At 47.5% G+C, this 25,351-nt stretch overlaps 1 protein-coding gene across 1 annotated transcript in view; it reads left to right on the top strand.

Annotated features, from left to right (window-relative positions):
* Nucleotides 1-25,351, top strand: part of PLCH1 (phospholipase C eta 1) — a 469,798-nt gene that overhangs the window by 9,286 nt on the left and 435,161 nt on the right. The window lies entirely within an intron of this gene.

The following is a 25,351-nucleotide window of genomic DNA, read 5'->3' as shown; positions in this document are numbered from 1 at the left end:
GTCTGGGTAGAAATTCCTACCAAATGAAATATGGTAAAATACCTCTAACACATTGTAAATGATGTTGAATAAGGTATCAGGTATGAGGTACCCAGAGCCATCTCTGACCAGGTTGTTGTCCCAGGCTAGATTTTACTGGTGCACTTTGAATTTGCAGCCAGTCCCACATCTAAGCATTGTGTTTATATGGGGCCCATACACGGTGCAATTCTCGCATGCTATATAATCTTTTTAGTTCAGATAGCATCGCGTATAGTTCAAATCGCACCGTGTGTATTGTCCCTTGCAATGCGATGCATGTCCCGTCTAGTCCACATCTCCAGGCAAAATAGTATGTGTAAGCAGGTATTTTTGTACTACATCGCATATTGGCCCTCATTCCGAGTTGATCACTCGCTAGCTGCTTTTAGCAGCAATGCAAACGCTAGGCCGCCGCCCTCTGGGAGTGTATCTTAGCATAGCAGAAGTGCGAACGTAAGATTAGCAGAACTGCACAGGAAAAATTTCATGCTGTTTCTGAGTAACTCCAGACCTACTCCTATCTTGCGATGACTGCAGTCTGTTTAGTTCCTGGTTTGACGTCACAAACACGCCCTGCGTTCGGCCAGCCACTCCCCCGTTTCTCCAGCCACTCCTGCGTTTTTGCCTGGCACGCCTGCGTTTTTTAGCACACTCCCTGAAAACGCCGAGTTGCCGCCCAGAAACACCCACCTCCTGTCAATCATACTACGAACACTCAAGCGACTGAAAAACGTCGCTCGAGCTTGGGTAAAACTACAAAGTTTTGTGTGAAAGTACTTAGCGCATGCGCGCTGCGTACCATGCGCATGCGCAGAATTGCTGTTTTTTCACTTGATCGCTGCGCTGCGAAAAATGGCAGCAAGCGATCAACTCGGAATGAGAGCCATTGGGCCTAATTCTGAGTTGATCGCAGCAGAAAATTTGTTAGCAGTTGGGCAAAACCATGTGCACTGCAGGGGGGACAGATATGCAGCGAGAGTTAGATTTGGATGGGGTGTGTTCAAACTGAAATCTAAATTGCAGTGTAAAAATAAAGCATCCAGTATTTACCCTGCACAGAAATAAAATAACCCACCCAAATCTAACTCTCTCTGCACATGTTATATCTGCCACCCCTGCAGTGCACATAGGGGATGATTCAGAGTTGATCATAGATGTGCTAAATTTAGCACATCTACAATCAGTCCCACTGACAAGCGGGGGGATACCCAGCACAGGGCTACCCCACCCCGCATGTCAGGTCCTACCCTGTCGCACAAGTACAAAAGCATCGCACAGCGGCGATGCTTTTGTACTTGAAAAATAGCTCCCAGCCAATGCAGCTCCTGCGCGCTGGCAGGGAGCTACTCGTCGCTGCCCGGGTTGCAGCGGCTGTGTGTGATGTCACGCAGCCACCACGACCCGCCCTCCCAATGGTCCGGGCACGCCTACGTTACCCGGACTGCGCCCCCTAAACGGTGGCCAAACGCCACCATCCCGCTCCCTCCTGCTCAGTGATCGCCTCTGCCTGTCAATCAGGCAGAGGCAATGGCTAGCTAAAGACAGCCGTCGGCTGTCTGGCATGCGCCGGGGCACTGTGGCGCCCGGCACACGTGCAGTTCAGACCCGATCGCTGCTATGCGAAAATGCACAGCAGCGATCGGGTCTGAATGACCCCCATGGTTTTTCCCAACTGCTAACAAATTTGCTGCTACGATCAGCTCTGAATTACCCCCATAGTACATTGTAGTGTATTCAAAATTGGATGTAGTTCAAATAGCATACACCACTTAGTCCAAATCGCATAGCACACATTGTATAGGCTCAAATCGCACCTACACAAGTAGCACCGTATGTGGGCACCAATACACTCACACATAAGCCATTACATAGATAAGTTTATGTTTGTTTGTTTTTTGTCATTTATAAAGACACTGTTCAATTTACAAAATACAGAACTTTAATATAAATATCAAGGAACTAAACGCAGAAATATAAATATAATATAAATAAGAAGCAAAATCTTTCTCTAATGGGCAACACCATATTGCACTGCAGGGGAGGCAGATATAACATGTGCAGAGAGAGTTAGATTTGGGTGTGGTGTGTTCAATCTGCAATCTAATTTGCAGTGTAAAAATAAAGCAGCCAGTATTACCCTGCACAGAAATAAAATAACCCACCCATATCTAACTCTCTCTGCACATGTTATATCTGCCTCCCCTGCAGTGCACATGGTTTTGCCCAACTGCTAAAAAATGTCCTGCTGCGATCAACTTGGAATTACCCCCCAGGTGTATATGAAACATAAATGTATTCTGTGCTTAGATTTAGGTCCCATCGCCATGATATCTCATTACTAAAATCCGATATCCAAAATACTTCTAATCCCAAGCATTGGATAAGGGATACTCAACCTGTACTTCAAAACTAGTATGCTTTTTGAGGGCTATACTTAATACTGATTAATGTATCGTTGACCTACTACAGCCTTACTCGGCTTCACTTTCTTGGAAATCATCTACCGCCAGTTTACATCACTTTGCCACAATTGATGCCCACAGTTCATATAATTATGCCACATATTATTGCCTCAAGTTCACAGTTCACTCCCCCCTCCCCAGTTCACATGATTATTCCTCGCGTCCTACGGTCATTAGGTCGACAGACATTAGGTCGACCACTGTTGGTCGACATGCATTAGGTCGACAGGGTCACTAGGGTGACATGGTCATTAGGTCGACATGAACAAGGTCGACATGGGAAAAGGTTGACATGAGTTTTTCACATTATTTGTATTCTTTGAACTTTTTCATACTTTACGATCCACGTGGACTACAATTGGGAACGTTAACCTGCCCGAAGCATGGCAAACGAACACGGTGCACTAATTGGGGTTCCCTGTCACTTTACAAAGAAAACGACACAGAAAAGGGAAAAAAAACGAATGTCGACCTTTTTCCATGTCGACCTAATGACCATGTCGACCTAGTGACTCTAATTGTATTGCTAGGGTGTTTCCACACTGAGAACAGATATAATTTAAATCAATACCAGAAGTAGTCAAAACCAACTATAAATGTTTATGTAGCTGAAATTGCACACATTCAATTGTTAGTGGTGCACCAAGGGTGCAGTAGCGTACTACTGTTAGTCACAAGCACAGGAGAAAGAGAAAGATCCTTAGTTGGCGCACTCATTTACAGAAAGGAAAAAATCTAAGATAAATATTAAAATATAACTTTTATTAAGAATAATCTAAACACATTGGTCACATGTTGTTCGTGAAACTACCATTCATATTGCATAGATGCCCATCTAATGTAAAGTAGATCACATAATACGGGGATAATACTCCTATAAAAAAATATTGTTTTTTTTTGCCAAAATGGCCAAATATGCAGCAGGATTCTAATAGTTACTCTCTATTGGAGATGTAAGACAAGAGCGCCCTCCGGATTATCATGTAACTAATCATCAAACAATACTGGGAAATAATTTCTTGTTTGTAACTGTATGGACTCCCCAGCAGTGTCGTTGGGTTTCTCTGGATTAAGGGGAGATCAACCCCATTAGGTTGGTGATCCTCCCAAGTTGTTATTAGCAGTATTGTGGTATGAGATATTACACAAAAGATAAGAGCAAGCAAGATAAAGTTGAATCTGCTGTCAACGTTAGACTGTATTGCTATTCCCCATAGACCTACTACACCGAATATTCTCTGGGGGTCCCCCATCAGATACTGGTCCGGCCCGACACTTTATCACTTCCAAGATCAGACGAGATTGGGCAATTTCAGTGTGGTTTGATAGTAAATAAATCCGTGACCAGTATCAGAATCGTTGATGAGAGTTCAGAAACATATAAGAAAGAGAAATTGTAAAGTTAAAGAAGAATATACAGTGGATCTGCTGTTGGCGTTAGACAGTGAAGACCAATAGGGTTCACGGAATCACCAATGAGAGTCCAGAAATTGAAACTGGAAATTCTAAAAAAAGAGATATATCAAAGGTATGGAATTTGGAAGGTGCCAACACGTGTCGTTACATAATAGACAAGGAAGGAATTCCTGTAAGATACGGATATTGGGGGTCATTCCGAGTTGATCGCTCGCTAGCTGCTTTTAGCAGCCGTGCAAACGCTAAGCCGCCGCCCTCTGCGAGAGTATCTTAGCTTAGCAGAAGTGCGAACGAAAGGATCGCAGCGCGGCTACAAAAATTTTTTCGAGCAGGTTCTGAGTAGCTCCAGATCTACTCCTAGCTTGCGATTACTTCAGACTATTTAGTTCCTGTTTTGACGTCACGAACACGCCCTGCGTTTGGCCAGCCACACCTGCGTTTCCCCAGGCATGCCTGCGTTTGTATCTGACACGCCTGCGTTTTTACACACACTCCCCGAAAACGCTCAGTTACCTCCCAGAAACACCCACTTCCTGTCAATCACTCTGCGGCCAGCAGTGCGATTGAAAAGCGTCGCTAGACACTTTGTGAAACTGCATCATTTGTTGTGAAAGTGTGTCGCGCGTGCGCATCGCGTCCTATATGCATGCACAGAAGTGCCGCATTTTAGCCTAATCGCTGCGAACAACGGCAGCTAGCGATCAACTCGGAATGACCCCCATTATCTTCCCATAGAGGGTGTATTTCTATAACACTCTGGGTATTGGGCCTAATTCTGAGTTGATCGCAGCAGCAAATTTGTTAGCAGTTGGGCAAAACCATGTGCACTGCAGGGGGGGGGGGGGGGCAGATATAACATGTGCAGAGAGAGTTAGATTTGGGTGTGGTGTGTTCAAAATTAAATCTAATTTGCAGTGTAAAAATAAAGCAGCCAGTATTTACTCTGCACAAAAATAAAATAACCTGCCCAAATCTAACTCTCTCTGCACATGTTATATCTGCCTCCCCTGCAGTGCACATGGTTTTGCCCATCTGCTAAAAAAAAAGTCCTGCTGCGATCAACTTGGAATTACCCCCATGGTTTTGCCCAATTGCTAACAAACTTGCTGCTGCGATCAACTCAGAATTACCCCCATTGAGATTACTAGTGTCATTGATATCAGGATATGTAAGTCTCACACAGAGGCAGACGTCTATCTATTTATTATGAAAAAAGGGGAAACCCTTGATCTCATTTGGCACAACAAGTTCTCTTTACCAGCTGATTATAAGCAAAGAAAGGAGTCCTTTTCTGTATGTACCATAAGAAAAAAAATCTGTATATGCACAACACAGATTATGCTGTTATTGCTTGAATCACATTCTAGAAAAACATATATAAATGCATACATATGCTGATTGTGCCACCTCCAAATGTGTAGTAGCTTGTTAGAAAGAATTCTCAGTAACACGATAAACTCTCAGCCACTATCTGTATATATTATTTTGTTAGAACATACATATAGCAATCAGAATATCCACATTCGACATACTCTGTCTCAATTCAGATACAGAAGAACCCTTCTTAAAATAACATATCCAGGATCAACAGCTGTATCAATTCCATTTAGAAGAAGATTTTAAAAGACCACAGACAGAAAACTAGTTGCAACAGTTTTGATACTGGAAAGAATTCTCCAGTCATCAATTGCTATTATTAGCATGCACAGACAGGAAGCTAGTTACAGCGATTAAACAAAAAAGAAACGAACATAGAAGTGGAAAGAAGTTATTCTTAATAAAAGTTATATTTTAATATTTATCTTAGATTTTTTCCTTTCTGTAAATGTGCGCCAACTAATGGTCTTTCTTTTTCTCCTGTGCTTGTGACCAATGCTGCTTTCAGATCGCAAATGCCGGATCCCACCCGGTAAGAGAAACGTGTCCTTACCGGGTGGGATCCGGCATTTGCGATCCTTTGCTGGCTTTCCGACCCGGCAATATACCGGGTCGGTTGCCATAGCAGCGGGGGGCGCAGCAGCAGCAGGGGCGGGGGTGGAGGCGGCGCCGGGAGATGAGCTCATCTCCTGCGCCACCTCTCACTATGCTGTGAATGGGAGCCGTGTCGCATCGGAACGGCTCCCATTCACACTGCACCTGACCCGTCTTTTTTACCGGGTTGAATTACCGTGTCAGGTGACCCGCTATTTCAGCAAAGGAGCTTTCACATCGCACACTGACCCGTTTCGACACGGCAATATGCCGTGTAGATACCGGGTTATTTGTGCGATGTGAAAGGGGTACTAGTGACACTGTCGACCTAAGTTTTCTCAACCTAATGACCCATACCCTTTCTCACAATACTTCCCACAATCCTCATGAATGTGCCAGAATGTGATGCCCCCTTCTCCTCTCTGGCAGCTGATGCTTACGTGGGTATGCTGCTGGGACAGTTTACGTAATCCGCTGGTGACTCCTCATGTCAATGTGTGCTGGGTGATGTGGGGACGGGCCGCCATGCCTTGTGGGCACCACCCTCAAAATATTACAGTAGTATCCAGCTAGAATAGCCTGCATAGTAGTATTGCTTTGACAATGCATGTGCTACACTAGTCCTGTATTTCCAGCTGTAATTCATGAATATGAGACCCAGGGTTAAAACCACAACTGAAAGGGAACATAAGAGGGTAATAAAATGGCAAGGGTTTCAAGCTCTGTACAATGCCTTTATTGTCCTACATAAATAAGAATATTGGTTTTGTCATATGATTACAGTATGTTATGCATTTCACGTCATGCAAGTCTTATCATAGTAGATATCCAAATATCAGGTAAACAGATTGTTTGCTTGTAGAAGTTACCCTGTGATCTACTTGTGCAGAACTATGCAGCTCCCTGTTTCTTCTGGTTGATGTTGGCATATTTCTCCATAATGCTGACCTCTCTACTAGCCTTGGTTCAACCACCAAGCTCTAGCTATAGCTGAGTCTCTCTCACCTTAGATCGAGTGGGTAAACAGCAGAAAGGTATTCCTGAGCATGCAGTTTCAATAAAGGCAACATTTGTAAAGTGCAGGTTCAGCAGTCATAGCAGTGTACAGTTATCAGTGTTGAATTGAATGGGCGCCAAGCCATTTCATAATTGAACAAACATAGTAACTTTAGTCAAATACAGTCTCTTCTCTTTGTTCCTTCTAGCAAATAATTTTGAATGCAAAGGTTAGTTCAGTTTACAATTGACTCCTTTAACGTCTTAGTGCTGGATGTCTCATTACAACACACAGCAGTAGAAGTCATTTACCCATTTACTTCATAGGTTAGAGTGCACCTCTTTGCTCGGGAACATGCAACGCAGGGATCTTTCTCTTAGTACATCTACATTAAGGGCCGAATTCAGACCTGATCATAGCAGCAAATTTGTTAGCAGATGGGAAAAACCATGTGCACTGCAGGGGGGGGGGGGGGGGGCAGATATAACATGTGCAGAAAAACTTATGGGCCCTACACACTGGCAGATAAAACAACGATATGAACGTTCTCGTTCATAAATGAACGAGAACTCGTTCATATCGTTCTGTGTGTAGGCACCAACGATTAACGATGCGCGGCCCCGCACTCGTTAACTGTTGGTGCCCCGTCGCTTATGCATACAGGCCAATATGGACGAGATTGTCCATATTAGCGTGCAGTGCTATGGAGCCGGGTGACGGGGGGAGTGAAGAAACTTCACTCCCCCGGTCACCTCCCCCCCCCCGCCGCCGGGTCGCCTGTTGGCCGTATCCGCCGTCGGGCAGCTCGACAGCGGATCTGTATGTGTGTAGGGCCCATTAGATTTGGGTGGGTTATATTGTTTCTGTGCAGGGTAAATACTGGCTACTTTATTTTTACACTGCAATTTAGAGTTCAGTTTGAACACACCCCACCCAAATCTAACTCTCTCTGCACATGTTATATCTGCCCCCCCTGCAGTGCACATGGTTTTGCCCATCTGCTAACAAATTTTCTGCTACGATAAGGTCTGAATTAGGCCCTAAGTACCCATGCTATAACACTCATTGAGCCTTGCGGTCTAGTTAGGATCGGGCTAGCACACATCGCAGTGTGTGTACAGACAACCACTGTGATGTATGCTATGATCACATCGGGCTCAGCACACATCGTGCTGAGCCGGAATCGCTCCGTGTGTACTCACTGGTCATCTCCAGATTGGACTACTGTAATCTCCCCCTTTCTGGCCTCTCTGACATACGCCTCTCTCCACTCCAATCGATCCTCAATGCTGCTGCCCATCTCATCTTCCTCACCAAATGGACAGTACTACGTACACCTTCCCTATCTTATACCCCTTTCACACCGCACAAATAACCCGGTATCGACCCGGAATATTGCTAGGTCGGCGTGCGGTGTGAAAGGGGCATAGCCGAATTTGCGGGTCGCCTGACCCGGCAATTCAACCCGGGAATAAAGCAGTGTTATACCCGGGTTGAATACCGGGTCAGTGGCTGTGTAAATGGGCTCCCGGGTCGATGCGTCCAAGAACCTGTTTACTACAACAGGGAGAGGCAGCGCGGAGATGATCTCATCTCCCGACGCCATCTCCACCCCCGCCGCCAGCTCCGCCCCCTGCTGCTATGGCAACCCGCCCGGCATATTGCTGGGTCAGGGAAGCCTGCAGCAGCTGCCAATGCGGGATCCCACCAGGGAAGGACCAGTTTCCAATTTCCGGGTGGGATCCGGCATTGGCAGTGTGAAAGGGGTATTACAAGCTCCACTTGATATTCAAAATCCAATTCAAGCTTCTCAATCCCTTCAAAGCCCTCAACCACTCTTCTCCCACTTACATCTCTGACTTTATCTCTTTCTACACTCCCACCCATCCTTTTTGCTCTGCTAATGCATGCCGACTCTCCAGCCAACTGATTATCTACTCCCAGTCCCATCTACAAGATTTTGCACGTGGTGTTCCCTATCTCTGGATTTCTCTACCTTTCCCCATCCAACTCAAAACTTCAAACGGGCTCTCAAGACGAACTTCTTCACCAAACCCAGCCAACTGTCCTCCGAACCCTCTTGTCCACGCTCATGGTCTACCCTTTCTGTGTCACCCTGGTCTGTTAGACCCTCACCTTTGAGATTGTAAGCTCGCAAGAGCAGGGCCTTTCCTTCTCTTACTTACGTGATCTTATACTCCCTACTCCCTTTAATGACAGCTAACCCCTGGTTTTCTGTATATACCTTAAATTGTCTCAAACTGTAAGGTTTTTTTTCATGTTTTGCTTAGCTGTTTATATACTCTCTAATGGACGCTGTAAACGCCTTGTGCTGTCATATAAATAAGAGATGATAATAATACGTTTTGGTAAACAGCTAAAATAACAAAAAAATTGTCATTGTCCAAATATATAGATGGACTTAACTGTCTATATAAAGTCATTATTAAATATTCAAAGTCTTAGCTAAAAGTATACATGTAACTGTCCACCACTTTGAACGGATTCAGTATGAATTGCTTGCGGACGGGATCCCTGCGATCATAATACTGATGCCAGGATCCCGATGATGGAAAGAACAACAGGGGTGAGTGTGCAGTGGTCTCCCATAACTCTCTGATCCCGCACCCTAACCCGTCCCTAACCTCTCCCATTAGTGCTTGACCCTAACCACTTCCCAGAGGTGGCCAAACCTAAGTCCCCTGCTTAAACCTAACCCTCCCTCCCCGCAGCCTGACCGTAACCCCCCAGGGGTGCCTGACCCTCCCTGCAGCCTAACCCTAATCTACTCACGTCCCCTGTCTCGTAGCCTAACCCTAACCCCCCTGTCTGGCGTCTAAACCTAACCTCCCTCCCCCGGCCCTACACCTTAGCCGCCGGCTATACTTACGGTCGGAATGCCAGCTGTTGGGATATCGGAGTCAGTCTACTGGCCCATTTCGGAGTTCCGGCATCGGGATTCTAAAGGGTGCTGGGATTCCGGCGTCGGTATATTGACTGCTGGGATCCCAACAGCCAGCATTCTGATGGCATCCCCTTTGAACGAGTATCTGGGAGTTACATGGTCCTAATGCTAATCAATGCAAACAACAATATTTGGCTGCTAACACCTTTAGAAACTGGGAAGGAAATCTTATCAGCAGGTTATCTCAGCATTCCTTACAGAACCCATGGAGGGAGGTGTCTTGGCTAAATCTAATTAGTGTTTTTATTTAATTGGCTTACAGATCATATCAAATGGAGTAATGAGTAACATTTTTCCCATGACCATGAGGGTCAGGGTGGGATGATATTTTGCATAACTAGAATGATCTTCTCTTCTAAGACAGAAGTTAGTAGATTTGCAAGATCTAGCAGATCAGATGGCTGTTCCAAAAATACAAATGAACAGTGATGGATTTTAGCTTGGGGCTGCAGGGCTGCTGAACCTCCAGTAAATTTCCGTTACCCCCCGTGAGTCTATGCACTGGCTTCGCTAGCAGTGGTATCCCATTGGAAGCTATATCTGCTAATTATTCACTAGACAGGCAATCCCAGGGGGCAGTGATTTCCAGACTGCGGTTAGCCATTCCCCTGTCCATCTGTCAGCTCTACCTGGCTTCAAGGGGCTGCAGCTAATACAGTCCCTAAAAGTCGGTGTTTGTGCTCATTTCCTGTCCCGCTGGCGTTTGTGCACATGCGCTGGTCCTTGTGTTTGTGGACTGCAGCACGGGCATCCCGCTTCTTAGAAATAGGTACTGCAAATGAACATGTTCATTTTACATGCAATTTGGAAATGTCAAGCATTTTCAACAAGTATCCAACTGAACTTGATTGTGTCATTTTTGTGAATGCCTTATAGAAAAAACTATTTAGAAGATGGTCGTCACTATTTGGTCTTCTGTACAGTCTTCCACCAGCCACATTGATAGGCATCCATTCCATAAGATTCTACAGTTCTGTTTGTAGCCAAATTGTAAAAGATACTGATGTTCCCTGCACAGGCCAAGTGGCAGGATCATATTATTTTTGGCCATCAGTAGTAGCCTTCTTCGGATAGGTTAATATGGTAAATGTGCAGAATTCGTCTTTACTAATGGTTGCATCTTCCTTTTGCCTTGTGATTACCCCCTAGCATACAAATGACCTCTTGGGATTGTCATTGACATCATTGATACTATGCAGAGTAAACCGTTAATACACATAAAAAGACACATGGAACAGATGTTGAAATATAGATGCAGTTTACACTATGCAGCATCCATTTTTGCTGTCCATTTTGTACAAAATACTATTCCTCACATTGTAATTTTAAGCATTGGCCTTTTAAAAAGAAATCAAGTCTTGTATACTATGTCTAGCATTTGGTTTCTTCTTCTCCTGGTGTAATAGTAGCATTACTGCCTCACAGCACTGACGTCATGGGTTCAATTCCCACCTCGGCCCTAACTGTGTTCAGTTTGTATATTCTTCCCGTGCTTGAGTGGGTTTCCTCCGGGTACTCCGGTTTCGTCCCACAATCCAAAAATATACTGGCAGGTTAATTGGCTCCAAATAAAATGAACCCTAGCGTGAATGTGCGTGCTTGTACATGTGGTAGGGAATATAGATTGTAAGCTCCACTGGGGCAGGGACTGATGTGAATGGACAAATATTCTCTGCAAAGTGCTGCGGAATATGTTTGCGCTATATAAATAAATCAATCTCCTGTTCGTTTTGTTTTTTTCTTTGTTATTAAACTAATAAAGATATTTTGACCTAAAAAGAAATTAAGCCACTGTTTGATAACTCGACAATCACCCCTACCAAACAAGCTCGCTGCTCATTCTTGATACTGAGCTGTCCTTTGTTCCCCACATTCAATCTGTCTCTAAATCATGTTGACATACACCTAAAAACATTTTAAAAAAATACAACCATATTTTACACAAGATACTGCAAAAACTCTAATTCATGCTCTCATTATCTCCCACATTGATTATTCCAATAGTCTCCGTACTGGTGTTCCAAAAAACAGACTTTCATCACTACAATCCATTTTGAATGGATTCTTCGCTAAATGTTCATTGTCAGCTGATCTCCTCTGTCAGTCCCTCCACCGGTATTTCTCTTATGTCCTAGAGGATGCTGGGGTCCACATTAGTACCATGGGGTATAGATGGGTCCACTAGGAGCCATTGGCACTTTAAGAGTTTGAGAGTGTGGGCTGGCTCCTCCCTCTATGCCCCTCCTACCAGACTCAGTTTAGAAAATGTGCCCAGAGGAGCTGGTCACAGCTAGGGGGGAGCTCTACAGAGCTTCTTTAGTAAAGTTTTGTTTAGAGTTTATTATTTTACAGGGAGGCTGCTGGCAACAGCCTCCCTGCATCGTGAGACTAAGGGGGGGAGTAGTGTCCGCCCTGCAGGGTCTGAGCCACTATCTCCGCTGACAGGACACTGAGCTCCTGAGGGGATAGAACGTTCCCCACCACAGGGGATCGCTCACCCCGGCAGCATGCCGCCACCCCCTTACAGAGCCAGAAGATCAGTGGCGAATGAGTCACCGGCCCCCTAGCAAGCGGGGAGCCGGTGTGAAGATGGCGGCAACAGGGTATGGAGTGCAGTACTAACTGTGCTTCGGGGCTCAGCGGTACATAGTGCGGCGCTGTCAGGGGCGCTCTGAGCCAGCGCCTACACCCTACACTGACCTCTCAAGCCTGTCAGGGTCCCGGGATTGCTGCCAACACAATTCCTCTGGCCAGTATAATCTCCAGAAGAGCGGGAAGACAGTGCCATTAAGGGGGTGGAGCTTCTCCTCAGAGCGGACCCAGTAGCGTTCAGCACCATTTTCCTGCCTGCAGAAACGCTGTCAGTAAAGAGCAGTCCCTCCAGAGCAACTCCAGCTATCTCTTACGGTACCAGGGGGTTGTAGAAGGGGGGGGGGGGCTGTGTAAAGACTGTGTAACATTTTAAGGGGCACAGTCAGCGCTGGTTGGGGTCTCCCTATACCATTGAAAGCGCTGTGTGTGGGTTGGCTCCAATCTCTGTGTCTCTCTTGCCATTCTTGGGGGTGAAACTCTGTCTAGCCTCCCCTGTTTGTGTGTGGGGAGTGTCTGTGGTCTCCATTGAGCTATGTCCAGGGACTCTGTGTCATATGCTGCAGAGGATATGTCCTCTCAGGATGATCTCTTTCCATGTAATCAGGATTGCACTGTTTTAGCGCAGATACCAGCAAGGGAGCCTGAATGGTTATCCTATATCAAATCTATGATAACTCAGATTTCTACTAGGGTTGCACAGAATGAATCTGCAACTCAGGTTTTACAGAACTCTATGGCAGTTTGGTCCGGTTCTGTTTCCTCAGGGCCACCCTCTGTTGGTTCCCACAGACGTGCTCTTGCCCAGATTATGCAAGATGACACGGATTCCGATTCTGACACTGCAGATGGTGATGGGGACGTGCTCAGGGGGGCCGCATCTCTTGCAAAAGGGGTGCAGTTGATGATAGAGGCTATCAGGGATGTGTTGAATATTGCTGATACAACACCTGAGCAGGTTGAGGAGACTTACTACACTGACAATAAGAAAGCCTCGCTAACCTTCCCTGCGTCCAAAGAATGAAATGCTATTTCTCTGACGTCCTAGTGGATGCTGGGAACTCCGTAAGGACCATGGAGAATAGCGGCTCCGCAGGAGACTGGGCACAACTAAAGAAAGCTTTAGGACTACCTGGTGTGCACTGGCTCCTCCCTCTATGACCCTCCTCCAGACCTCAGTTAGAATTTTGTGCCCGGCTGAGCTGGATGCACACTAGGGGCTCTCCTGAGCTCTTAGAAAAAGAAAGTTTATTTTAGGTTTTTTTATTTTCAGTGAGATCTGCTGGCAACAGACTCACTGCTACGAGGGACTAAGGGGAGAGAAGCGAACCTACCTGCTTGCAGCTAGCTTGGGCTTCTAGGCTACTGGACACCATTAGCTCCAGAGGGATCGAACACAGGCCCAGCCTCGGTCGTCCGGTCCCGGAGCCGCGCCGCCGTTCCCCTTACAGAGCCAGAAGCAAGAAGAGGGTCCTGGAAATCGGTGGCAGAAGACTTCGGTCTTCATCAAGGTAGCGCACAGCACTGCAGCTGTGCGCCATTGCTTCCCATGCACACCTCACACTCCGGTCACTGATGGGTGCAGGGCGCTGGGGGGGGCGCCCTGGGCTGCAATTTGAGTACCTTGGCTGGCAAATAACACATAATATAGTCATAGAGACTATATATGTGTAAAATACCCCTGCCAGATATACATAGAAAAAAGCGGGAGAAGTCCGCCGAAAAAGGGGCGGGGCTATCTCCCTCAGCACACTGGTGCCATTTTCCCTCACAGCTCCGCTGGAAGGATCGCTCCCAGGCTCTCCCCTGCAGTTTCCAGACTACATAGGGTAAAAAAAGAGAGGGGGGGGGCACTAAATTTAGGCGCAATATTGTGTATACAAGCAGCTATTGGGAAAAATCACTCAGTTATAGTGTTAATCCCTGTGTTATATAGCGCTGTTGGTGTGTGCTGGCATACTCTCTCTCTGTCTCCCCAAAGGGCTTTGTGGGGTCCTGTCCTCAGTCAGAGCATTCCCTGTGTGTGTGCGGTGTGTCGGTACGGCTGTGTCGACATGTTTGATGAGGAGGCTTATGTGGAGGCGGAGCAGGTGCCAATAAATGTGATGTCACCCCCTGCGGGGTCGACACCTGAGTGGATGGTTATGTGGAAGGAATTATGCGACAGTGTCGACTTCTTACATAAAAGGTTTGACGACATAGCAGATGTGGGACAGTCGGCTTCTCAGCCTGTGCCTGCCCAGACGTCTCTAAAGCCATCAGGGGCTCTAAAACGCCCGCTACCTCAGATGGCAGACACAGATGTCGACACGGATACTGACTCCAGTGTCGATGATGATGATACTAGTGTACATTCCAATAGAGCCACCCGGTACATGATTACGGCAATGAAAAATGTGTTGCATATTTCTGATATTACCCCAGGTACCACAAAAAAGGGTATTATGTTTGGGGAGAAAAAACTACCAGTGGTTTTCCCCCCATCTGATGAATTAAATGAAGTGTGTGAAGAAGCGTGGGCTTCCCCCGATAAGAAACTGGTAATTTCTAAAAAGTTACTAATGGCGTACCCTTTCCTGCCAGAGGACAGGTCACGTTGGGAGACATCCCCTAGGGTGGATAAAGCGCTCACACGTCTGTCAAAAAAGGTGGCACTACCGTCTCCGGACACGGCCGCCCTAAAGGAGCCTGCAGATAGAAAGCAGGAGGCTATCCTGAAGTCTGTATATACACACTCAGGTATTATACTGAGACCGGCTATTGCTTCAGCATGGATGTGCAGTGCTGCAGCTGCGTGGTCAGATTCCCTGTCGGAAAACATTGATACCCTAGACAGGGACACTATATTGCTAACCGTAGAGCATATTAAAGACGCTGTCTTGTACATGAGAGATGCACAGAGGGATATTTGCCGGCTGGCATCTAAAATAAACGCAATGTCCATTTCTGCCAGGAGAGGATTGTGGACTCGGCAGTGGACAGGAGATGCAGATTCTAAAAGGCACATGAAAGTATTGCCTTACAAGGGTGAGGAGTTGTTTGGGGATGGTCTCTCGGACCTCGTTTCCACAGCGACAGCTGAGAAGTCAGCATTTTTACCCCATGTTCCCTCACAGCCAAAGAAAGCACAGTATTATCAGGTACAGTCCTTTCGGCCCCAGAAAGGCAAGCGGGTTAGAGGCGCGTCCTTTCTGCCCAGAGGCAGAGGTAGAGGGAAAAAGCTGCAACATACAGCCAGTTCCCAGGAACAAAAGTCCTCCCCCGCTTCCTCTAAGTCCACCGTATGATGCTGGGGCTCCACAGGTGGAGCCAGGTACGGTGGGGGCCCGTCTCAAGAACTTCAGTGACCAGTGGGCTCGCTCACGGGTGGATCCCTGGATTCTACAAGTAGTATCTCAGGGGTACAAGCTGGCATTCGAGACGTCTCCCCCTCGCCGTTTCCTCAAATCTGCCTTGCCGACAGCTCCCCCGGACAGGGAGGCAGTGCTGGAGGCGATTCACAAGCTGTATTCTCAGCAGGTGATAATCAAGGTACCCCTCCTTCAACAAGGACGGGGTTACTATTCCACAATGTTTGTGGTACCGAAACCGGACGGTTCGGTGAGACCCATTTTAAATTTAAAATCCTTGAACACTTATATAAGAAGGTTCAAGTTCAAGATGGAATCACTCAGGGCGGTGATTGCGAGCCTGGACGAGGGGGATTCCATGGTATCACTGGACATCAAGGATGCTTACCTGCATGTCCCCATTTACCCTCCTCACCAGGAGTACCTCAGATTTGTGGTACAGGACTGTCATTACCAATTCCAGACGTTGCCGTTTGGTCTGTCCACGGCACCGAGGGTATTTACCAAGGTAATGGCCGAAATGATGATACTCCTTCGGAGAAAGGGAGTTTTAATTATCCCGTACTTGGACGATCTCCTTATAAAGGCGAGGTCCAGGGAACAGTTGTTGATCGGTGTAGCACTAGCTCGGGAAGTGCTACAACAGCACGGCTGGATCCTGAATATTCCAAAGTCGCAGCTGGTTCCTACAACGCGTCTACTGTTCCTGGGGATGGTTCTGGACACAGAACAGAAAAAAGTATTTCTCCCGGAGGAGAAGGCCAAGGAGTTGTCATCTCTAGTCAGAGACCTCCTAAAACCAAAACAGGTGTCGGTGCACCACTGCACGCGAGTCCTGGGAAAGATGGTGGCTTCTTACGAAGCAATTCCATTCGGAAGGTTCCATGCAAGGATCTTTCAGTGGGATCTGTTGGACAAGTGGTCCGGATCGCATCTTCAGATGCATCGGCTGATAACCCTGTCTCCAAGGACCAGGGTGTCGCTGTTGTGGTGGCTGCAGAGTGCTCATCTTCTAGAGGGCCGCAGATTCGGCATACAGGACTGGGCCCTGGTGACCACGGATGCCAGCCTTCGAGGTTGGGGGGCAGTCACACAGGGAAGAAACTTCCAGGGACTATGGACAAGTCAGGAGGCTTCCCTACACATAAATATTCTGGAACTAAGGGCCATTTACAATGCCCTAAGTCAGGCAAGACCCCTGCTTCAACACCAGCCGGTGCTGATCCAGTCAGACAACATCACGGCGGTCGCCCATGTAAACCGACAGGGCAGCACAAGAAGCAGGATGGCAATGGCAGAAGCCACAAGGATTCTCCGATGGGCGGAAAATCATGTGTTAGCACTGTCAGCAGTGTTCATTCCCGGAGTGGACAACTGGGAAGCAGACTTTCTCAGCAGACACAACCTCCACCCGGGAGAGTGGGGACTTCATCCAGAAGTCTTCCAAATGATTGTACACCGGTGGGAAAGGCCACAGGTGGACATGATGGCGTCCCGCCTCAACAAAAAGCTAAAAAGATATTGCGCCAGGTCAAGGGACCCTCAGGCGATAGCTGTGGACGCTCTGGTAACGCCGTGGGTGTACCGGTCGGTGTATGTGTTCCCTCCTCTGCCTCTCATACCCAAGGTACTGAGACTAATAAGAAGGAGATGAGTAAGAACTATTCTCATTGTTCCGGATTGGCCAAGAAGAGCTTGGTACCCAGAACTTCAAGAAATGATCTCAGAGGAACCATGGCCTCTGCCGCTCAGACAGGACCTGCTGCAGCAGGGGCCCTGTCTGTTCCAAGACTTACCGCGGCTGCGTTTGACGGCATGGCGGTTGAACGCCGGATCCTGAAGGAAAAGAGCATTCCGGAGGAAGTTATCCCTACGCTTATTAAAGCTAGGAAAGAAGTGACCGCAAACCATTATCACCGCATATGGCGGAAATATGTTGCGTGGTGTGAGGCCAGGAAGGCCCCAACGGAGGAATTTCAGCTAGGTCGATTTCTGCACTTCCTACAGTCAGGGGTGACTATGGGCCTGAAATTGGGTTACATTAAGGTCCAGATTTCGGCTCTATCGATTTTCTTCCAAAAAGAACTGGCTTCACTACCTGAAGTTCAGACATTTGTTAAGGGAGTGCTGCATATTCAGCCCCCTTTTGTGCCCCCAGTGGCGCCTTGGGATCTCAACGTGGTGTTGAATTTCCTAAAGTCGCATTGGTTTGAACCACTTAAAACCGTAGAACTAAAATATCTCACGTGGAAAGTGGTCATGCTGTTGGCCTTGGCTTCGGCCAGGGCGTGTGTCAGAATTGGCGGCTTTGTCATGTAAAAGCCCTTATCTGATTTTCCATATGGATAGGGCGGAATTGAGAACTCGTCCCCAATTTCTCCCAAAGGTGGTTTCAGCGTTTCATTTGAACCAGCCTATTGTGGTGCCTGCGGCTACTCGTGACTTGGAGGACTCCAAGTTGCTGGACGTAGTCCGGGCCCTGAAAATCTATGTTTCCAGGACAGCTGAAATCAGAAAGACTGACTCGCTATTTATCCTGCATGCGCCCAACAAGTTGGGTGCACCTGCTTCAAAGCAGACTATTGCTCGCTGGATCTGTAGCACGATTCAACTTGTACATTCTGCAGCTGGACTGCCGCATCCTAAATCTGTGAAAGCCCATTCCACGAGGAAGGTGGGCTCTTCTTGGGCGGCTGCCCGAGGGGTCTCGGCTTTACAACTTTGCCGAGCAGCTACTTGGTCGGGGTCAAACACATTTGCTAAATTCTACAAGTTTGATACCCTGGCTGAGGAGGACCTAGAGTTCGCTCATTCGGTGCTGCAGAGTCATCCGCACTCTCCCGCCCGTTTGGGAGCTTTGGTATAATCCCCATGGTCCTTACGGAGTTCCCAGCATCCACTAGGACGTCAGAGAAAATAAGATTTTACTCACCGGTAAATCTATTTCTCGTAGTCCGTAGTGGATGCTGGGCGCCCGTCCCAAGTGCGGATTGTCTGCATTATTTGTATATAGTTATTGTTTAACTAAAGGGTTATTGTTGAGCCATCTGTTGAGAGGCTCAGTTATATTTCATACTGTTAACTGGGTATAGTATCACGAGTTATACGGTGTGATTGGTGTGGCTGGTATGAGTCTTACCCGGGATTCAAAATCCTTTCCTTATTGTGTCAGCTCTTCCGGGCACAGTATCCTAACTGAGGTCTGGAGGAGGGTCATAGAGGGAGGAGCCAGTGCACACCAGGTAGTCCTAAAGCTTTCTTTAGTTGTGCCCAGTCTCCTGCGGAGCCGCTATTCCCCATGTTCCTTACGGAGCTCCCAGCATCCACTACGGACTACGAGAAATAGATTTACCGGTGAGTAAAATCTTATTTTTTGAGAAAGTGTGGGAAAACCCGGAGAAAAAAATCCAGATCCCTAGAAGGGTTCTGGTTGCTTTCCCCTTCCCTGAGGAGGATAGGAAAAAATGGGAAAACCCACCCATAGTGAATGCGTCTGTATCCAGACTCTCGAAAAAGGTGGTTTTACCTGTTCCAGGATCTACCCCCTTAAAGGAACCGGCTGATCGCAAAATTGATACTACGCTCAAATCCATATACTCGGCTTCAGGGGCGATACTACGTCCTACTATTGCCTGTGCATGGATTTCCAAAGCCATAGTACAGTGGTCAGGTACGTTACTTGAGGATTTGGATACAATGGATAAAAGAGATGTTGAATTGTTTTTACGTAACGTTCAGGATTCTGCAGGATTTATGGTGGAATCCATGAAACACCTTGGTTCAATGGCTGCAGGAATATCTTCCATGTCGGTCTCAGCTCGTCGAGGACTGTGGCTGCGCCAGTGGTCTGCTGATGCGGAATCCAGGAGAGGTGTGGAGACCCTACCCTACACATGTCAGGCTTACTTTGGTGCAGCGTTGGATGCGTGGATCTCCACGGCTACAGCGGGTAAGTCACCTTTTCTCCCCTCAGCTGCACCTGCTACGAAGAAACCGGTGTCTTCAGCTGCATCACAGTCCTTTTGGGTTACTAAAACAAGAAAGGCCAAACCGCCCAACACCTTCTTTAGAGGAGGTCGACCAAAATCCAAGAAATCTGCTGCAGAGAGTTCCCAGGAACAGAAGCCTGCTTCAGGTACGCCAAAGTCCTCAGCATGACGGGGGACCGCGCGGCCCCGAGGTTGGGCCGGTGGGGACGAGACTCTGCCATCTCAGTCACGTCTGGGTGTCGTCCGGCCTGGATCCCTGGGTACAAGATATTGTGTCCCAGGGGTACCGACTGGAATTTCAGGGTCTCCCTCCTCACCGGTTCTTCAAATCAGGCTTGCTTTGCCGGCAGACAGGGCTACCCTACAGGGAGCCATCCAGAAGTTGGTGAAGGCACAGGTTATTGTACCAGTTCCTCCCCAGATGCAAAACAAGGTTACTATTTGAACCTTTTCGTGGTACCGAAACCGGATGGTTCGGTCAGGCCCATTCTGAACTTAAAATCACTAAACCTCTTTCTGAGGGACTTCAAGTTTAAAATGGAGTCTCTAAGGGCGGTGATGTCAGGTCTGGAGGAGGGGGAATTCCTGGTATCCCTGGATATCAAGGATGCGTACCTCCACATTCTGATTCGGCAGCCGCATCAAGCTTATCTCTGATTCGCACTGTTGGACTCTCATTTCCAATTCCAGGCCCTGCAGTTCGGTCTCTCCACAGCACCGAGGGTATTCACCAAGGTGATGGCGGTAATGATGGTTCTACTCCGCAGACAGGGGGTGAACATAATTCCATATCTAGACGATCTGCTGATAAAGGCATCATCCAAGGAGAAGGTTTTACAGTCTACAGCTCTCATGACCCAACTTCTCAAGGAACATGGTTGGATCCTGAATCTTCCAAAATCACATTTAGAACCAACCAGGAGGTTGTCATTTCTGGGAATGATCCTCGATACGGAAGTGCAGAGGGGGTTTCTTCCAGAGGAAAAAGCGTTGGTGATACATGCAATGGTCTGGGATGTCCTGAAGCCAGCCCGGGTGTCAGTTCATCAGTGCATTCGCCTTCTGGGAACGATGGTGGCCTCTTATGAGGCTCCGCAGTACGGGAGATTTCATGCTCGGTCCTTCCAACTGGATCTCCTGGACAAATGGTCGAGATGTCATCTGCACATGCACCAGAGAATACGTCTGTTGCCGAAGGCCAGGATCTCACTCCTCTGGTGGCTGCAATTACCTCACCTCCTAGAGGGCCGCAGGTTCGGGATTCAAGACTGGATCCTTCTAACCACGGATGCAAGTCTCCGGTGCTGGGGCGCAGTCACTCAAGGGGAAATCTTCCAAGGAAGGTGGTCAAGTCTGGAAGCCCACCTGCCGATAAACAATCTGGAATTAAGAGCCGTATACAACGGGCTTCTCCAAGCGGCCCATCTTCTGAGAAATCGGGCCATTCAAGTGCAGTCAGACAATGTAACGACAGTGGCTTACATAAACCGACAGGGCAGAACGAAGAGTAAAAGCTGCAATGTCAGAGGTAACAAGAATCATCCTCTGGGCGGAAAAACACGCGTTGACGCTGTCAGCAATCTTCATTCCGGGAGTAGACAACTGGGAAGCGGACTTCCTCAGCAGACATGATCTACATCCAGGAGAGTCGGGCCTCCTGTCACAACTGAGGGTCTGGGCTGACAGGAGGAAGCCTCAGTTGTAGGGGCTGGGATGAACTTAAACCTGGAGGGTTTAATCAGACCCCTGGACATGTAAGTGTTTGTAAAGAAGGATCACCCGAAGGTGTGACCATGACAACCAGGGTTTAAAAGTCAATAAAAGTTTTATTAACAAAAACTCTGTATTATGCACAGCAGTAAAATAAAGAATAAGCAGTGATATAACGGTACAGTTCCTGGATCACTAAGACCTTGGCTGGAGCCACAGAGCACTGGTAGGATATGGATTGGATGTTAAAGTCCCATAGATGGATTGTCCTTACCAGGCCTGTCTGTAGTAGTGAGGATAACCGAGGAACACGTCAGCAGATGTAATACTTGGAGCTGGATCACTGTAGCTGAAAGGACTGCTGTGAATGCTGGATGGAACCAGCCAGATGGTGAAAGCACGGAGTGGATGCTGGATGGAACCAGCCAGGTGATGAGATGAAGCTAGGGAGCGTGGATACAGAAAAGATGAAAGGTGGTTACCGATGGTTTATGGATACTGCTGATATGGAGGTATCCGCTGGAACAACACCGGCACTTTAAGGAAGCTGGATACTGCTGGAAGCTGATCGCTGGAAGCAGATGGTTTGTAGCTGGAAGCTGGAGTAGTCACGGAGGACTGCAGAGTCAGGCTGCACCGCAAGATGGAAAGCAGGTGCGGGTCTCTAGAGGCTGCTGGTAACAGGAGCTGGAAACCTGGAGAAACAATCACAGGAGAGAGAGAGACTGGAACAAGGTTTGACAACCAAAGCACTGACCTCTTCCTGGCCCAGGCACAGGATACTTATACCTGCAGCAAGGCAGGCATTGGCTGGGCAATTACGCAGATTCCATGAGCAGCGGATTGGTGGAAACTGAGGCATGTGATTGAAACCAACATGGCTGCGCCCATGTTAGCACTTGGAGGGAAAGTTAGTTTGAGAAACCATGTGGAGATTCGGCAGTAATGGTGGCGCAGACCACGGAGGGCAGGAGACGTCACACTGGCAACCTGCACACCGGAACCACATGGATGACAGCGGGGATCGTGGCAGACATGAAACGCCACACTGACAATCAGTAATCTGGAATCACAGGAGCGGCGGCGGAGGCCGCAGAGGCTGGAGACGCCAAACGTGATGCCACTATAACAGCGTCTCAGAGTGACAGGAGGGAGATGTAGAACATGGACATCAGTAACACAGGTGAGATCCGGCCCTGGAACGCTGAGCCAGCCTCAGGAGACATCTAAATGGCGAATAATGGCGTCCAGATACCCGGATCGTGACACCTCCATCCGGAGGTGTTCACGGAGGTGACAAGTCTTTGGGGTGTACCTCAAATAAATATGATGGCCTTTCATCTCAACAAGATGCTTCGGCGGTATTGTTCCAGGTCGAGGGACCCGCAAGCCGTGGCGGTGGACGCCCTAGTGACTCCATGGGTGTTCCAATTGGTGTACGTGTTTCCTCCACTTTCACTCATTCCAAGAGTTCTAAAAATCATAAGGAGAACAAAAGTTCAGGCAATCCTCATTGCTCCGGACTGGCCAAGAAGGGCTTGGTACGCAGATCTTCTGGATCTACTGCTAGAAGAGCCGAGGCCTCTTCCACTTCGGGAGGACCTGCTGCAGCAGGGGCCGTTCGCTTATCAAGACTTACCGCGGCTACGTTTGATGGCATGGAGGTTGAACGCCAGATACTAGCTCGGAAGGGCATTTCGAACAAAGTCATTCCTACTCTGATACAGGCTAGGAAAGGAGTAAGGTCTAAACATTATCATCGCATTTGGAAAAAGTATGTATCTCGGTGTGAATCCAAGAACCTGGGACGTTTTCTCCTCTTCCTGCAAGCAGTTGTGGATATGGGCCTGAGGTTGGGATCCGTAAAGGTCCAGATTGCGGCCCTGTCCATTTTCTTCCAGAAACAGTTGGCTGCCCTCCCTGAGGTTCAGACTTTTTTGAAGGGAGTTCTGCACATCCAGCCTCCCTTCGGCACCCTGGAATCTTAACATGGTGTTGCAGTTCCTCCAGTCGGACTGGTTTGAGCCTCTACAGGAGGTTGAGGTCAAGTTTCTCACGTGGAAGGCTGTCACTTTGTTGGCCTTGGCTTCTGCTAGACGTGTGTCGGATTTGGGAGCTTTGTCATTTAAAAGCCCATATTTGATCTTCCATGAAGATAGAGCTGAGCTCCGGACATGTCTGCAGTTCCTTCCGAAGATTGTGTCTACATTTCATATCAACCAACCTATTGTGGTGCCAGTTGCTACTGACTCCTCAATTTCATCAAAGTCCTTGGATGTTGTAAGGGCTCTGAAAATCTATGTGAAGAGGACTGCTCATCACAGAAAATCGGACTCTCTGTTTGTCCTTTATGATCCCAAGAAACTTGGGTGACCTGCTTCTAAGCAGACGATTTCTAGCTGGATCAGGTTCACTATCCATCATGCGTATTCTGCGGCAGGATTGCCGTGTCTTACGTCTGTTAAGTCCCACTCTACTTGTAAGGTGGGTTCTTCCTGGGCGGCTGCCCGGGGTGTCTCGGCTTTACATCTTTGCCGAGCGGCTACTTGGTCTGGGTCGAACAGGTTTGCAAAGTTCTACAAGTTCGATACTTTGGCCTCTGAGGACCTGAGGTTAGGTCAATCAGTTCTGCAGGAGCCTCCGCGCTCTTCCTCCCGTTCTGGGAGCTTTGGTACATCCCCATGGTACTAATGTGGACCCCAGCATCCTCTAGGACGCAAGAGAAAATAGGATTTTAATTACCTACCGGTAAATCCTTTTCTTGTAGTCCATAGAGGATGCTGGGCGCCCGCCCAGCGCTTCGTGATCCTGCAGTGGTTACTTAGTTCAGTACTGCTTAGTTCTTGGTAAGTACTGTTTCGTTACTTGGTAAGTAATATTGTTCAGCTGTTGCTGATGCTTCAAGCTAGTTAGCTTGGTTTGCCTTGTGTGTGAGCTGGTTTGAATCTCGCCACTATCTGTGTAAAATCCTTCTCTTGAAGATGTCCGTCTCCTCGGGCACAGTTTCTAAACTGAGTCTGGTAGGAGGGGCATAAACGGAGGAGCCATCCCACACTCTCAAACTCTTGAAGTGCCAATGGCTCCTAGTGCACCCGTCTATACCCCATGGTACTAATGTGGACCCCAGCATCCTCTACGGACTACGAGAAAAGGATTTACTGGTAGGTAATTAAAATCCTATTTTTACTGTATTCAATATAAAATACTTTTACTTACACATAACCAAACTACACTAACATATATCTCTTTGCTTATCCCGAAATATCTCCTAACCTGACCTCTCCGCTCTTCACAAGATCTGCGTCTCTCATCTACACGCTCTACCTGCTCCCATTCATGGCTACAGGACTTTTTAAGGGCTGCACCCACTCTGTGGAATGCCCTCCCACACACAATAACACTTTCTTCTAGTTTCTAATCCTTCAAGTGTTCCCTGAAAACTCAGCTCTTCATACAAGCTTATAAAATACCAGAACAGCCCATCTGACCTCTATAAGCTATCCGAATTACATCCCCTCTATACAGTACACACACATAACTTTACATATTTCTCTTTCTTCACTTTCACATCCTCCTGACCCTTGCACACATTGCTGTATCATACAGCCCATCTAAAACCTATGCAATCTAGCTTGACCAGAATGCAATATGTAGCACTATCCTTGTGTATCAATGCCTATTTCCCTATAGATTGTAAGCTTGCGAGCAGGGCCTTCCTACCTCTTTGTCTGTATTTTATTACCAAGTTTTGTTCTACCACTGTTGTTTCACGCAATGAAATATGCTGCGCTATATAAGAAACTGATAATAATAATAATAATAATAATAATGATGTTAATAATAATAATAATAATAACAACCTACAGTGTATCATACTTAGA

The sequence above is a fragment of the Pseudophryne corroboree genome, chromosome 4 (assembly GCF_028390025.1).
Source record: "Pseudophryne corroboree isolate aPseCor3 chromosome 4, aPseCor3.hap2, whole genome shotgun sequence".
Taxonomy (NCBI): domain Eukaryota; kingdom Metazoa; phylum Chordata; class Amphibia; order Anura; family Myobatrachidae; genus Pseudophryne; species Pseudophryne corroboree.
Note: the sequence above shows the minus strand (reverse complement) of the source record. Positions and strands in the feature narration are given on the sequence as shown.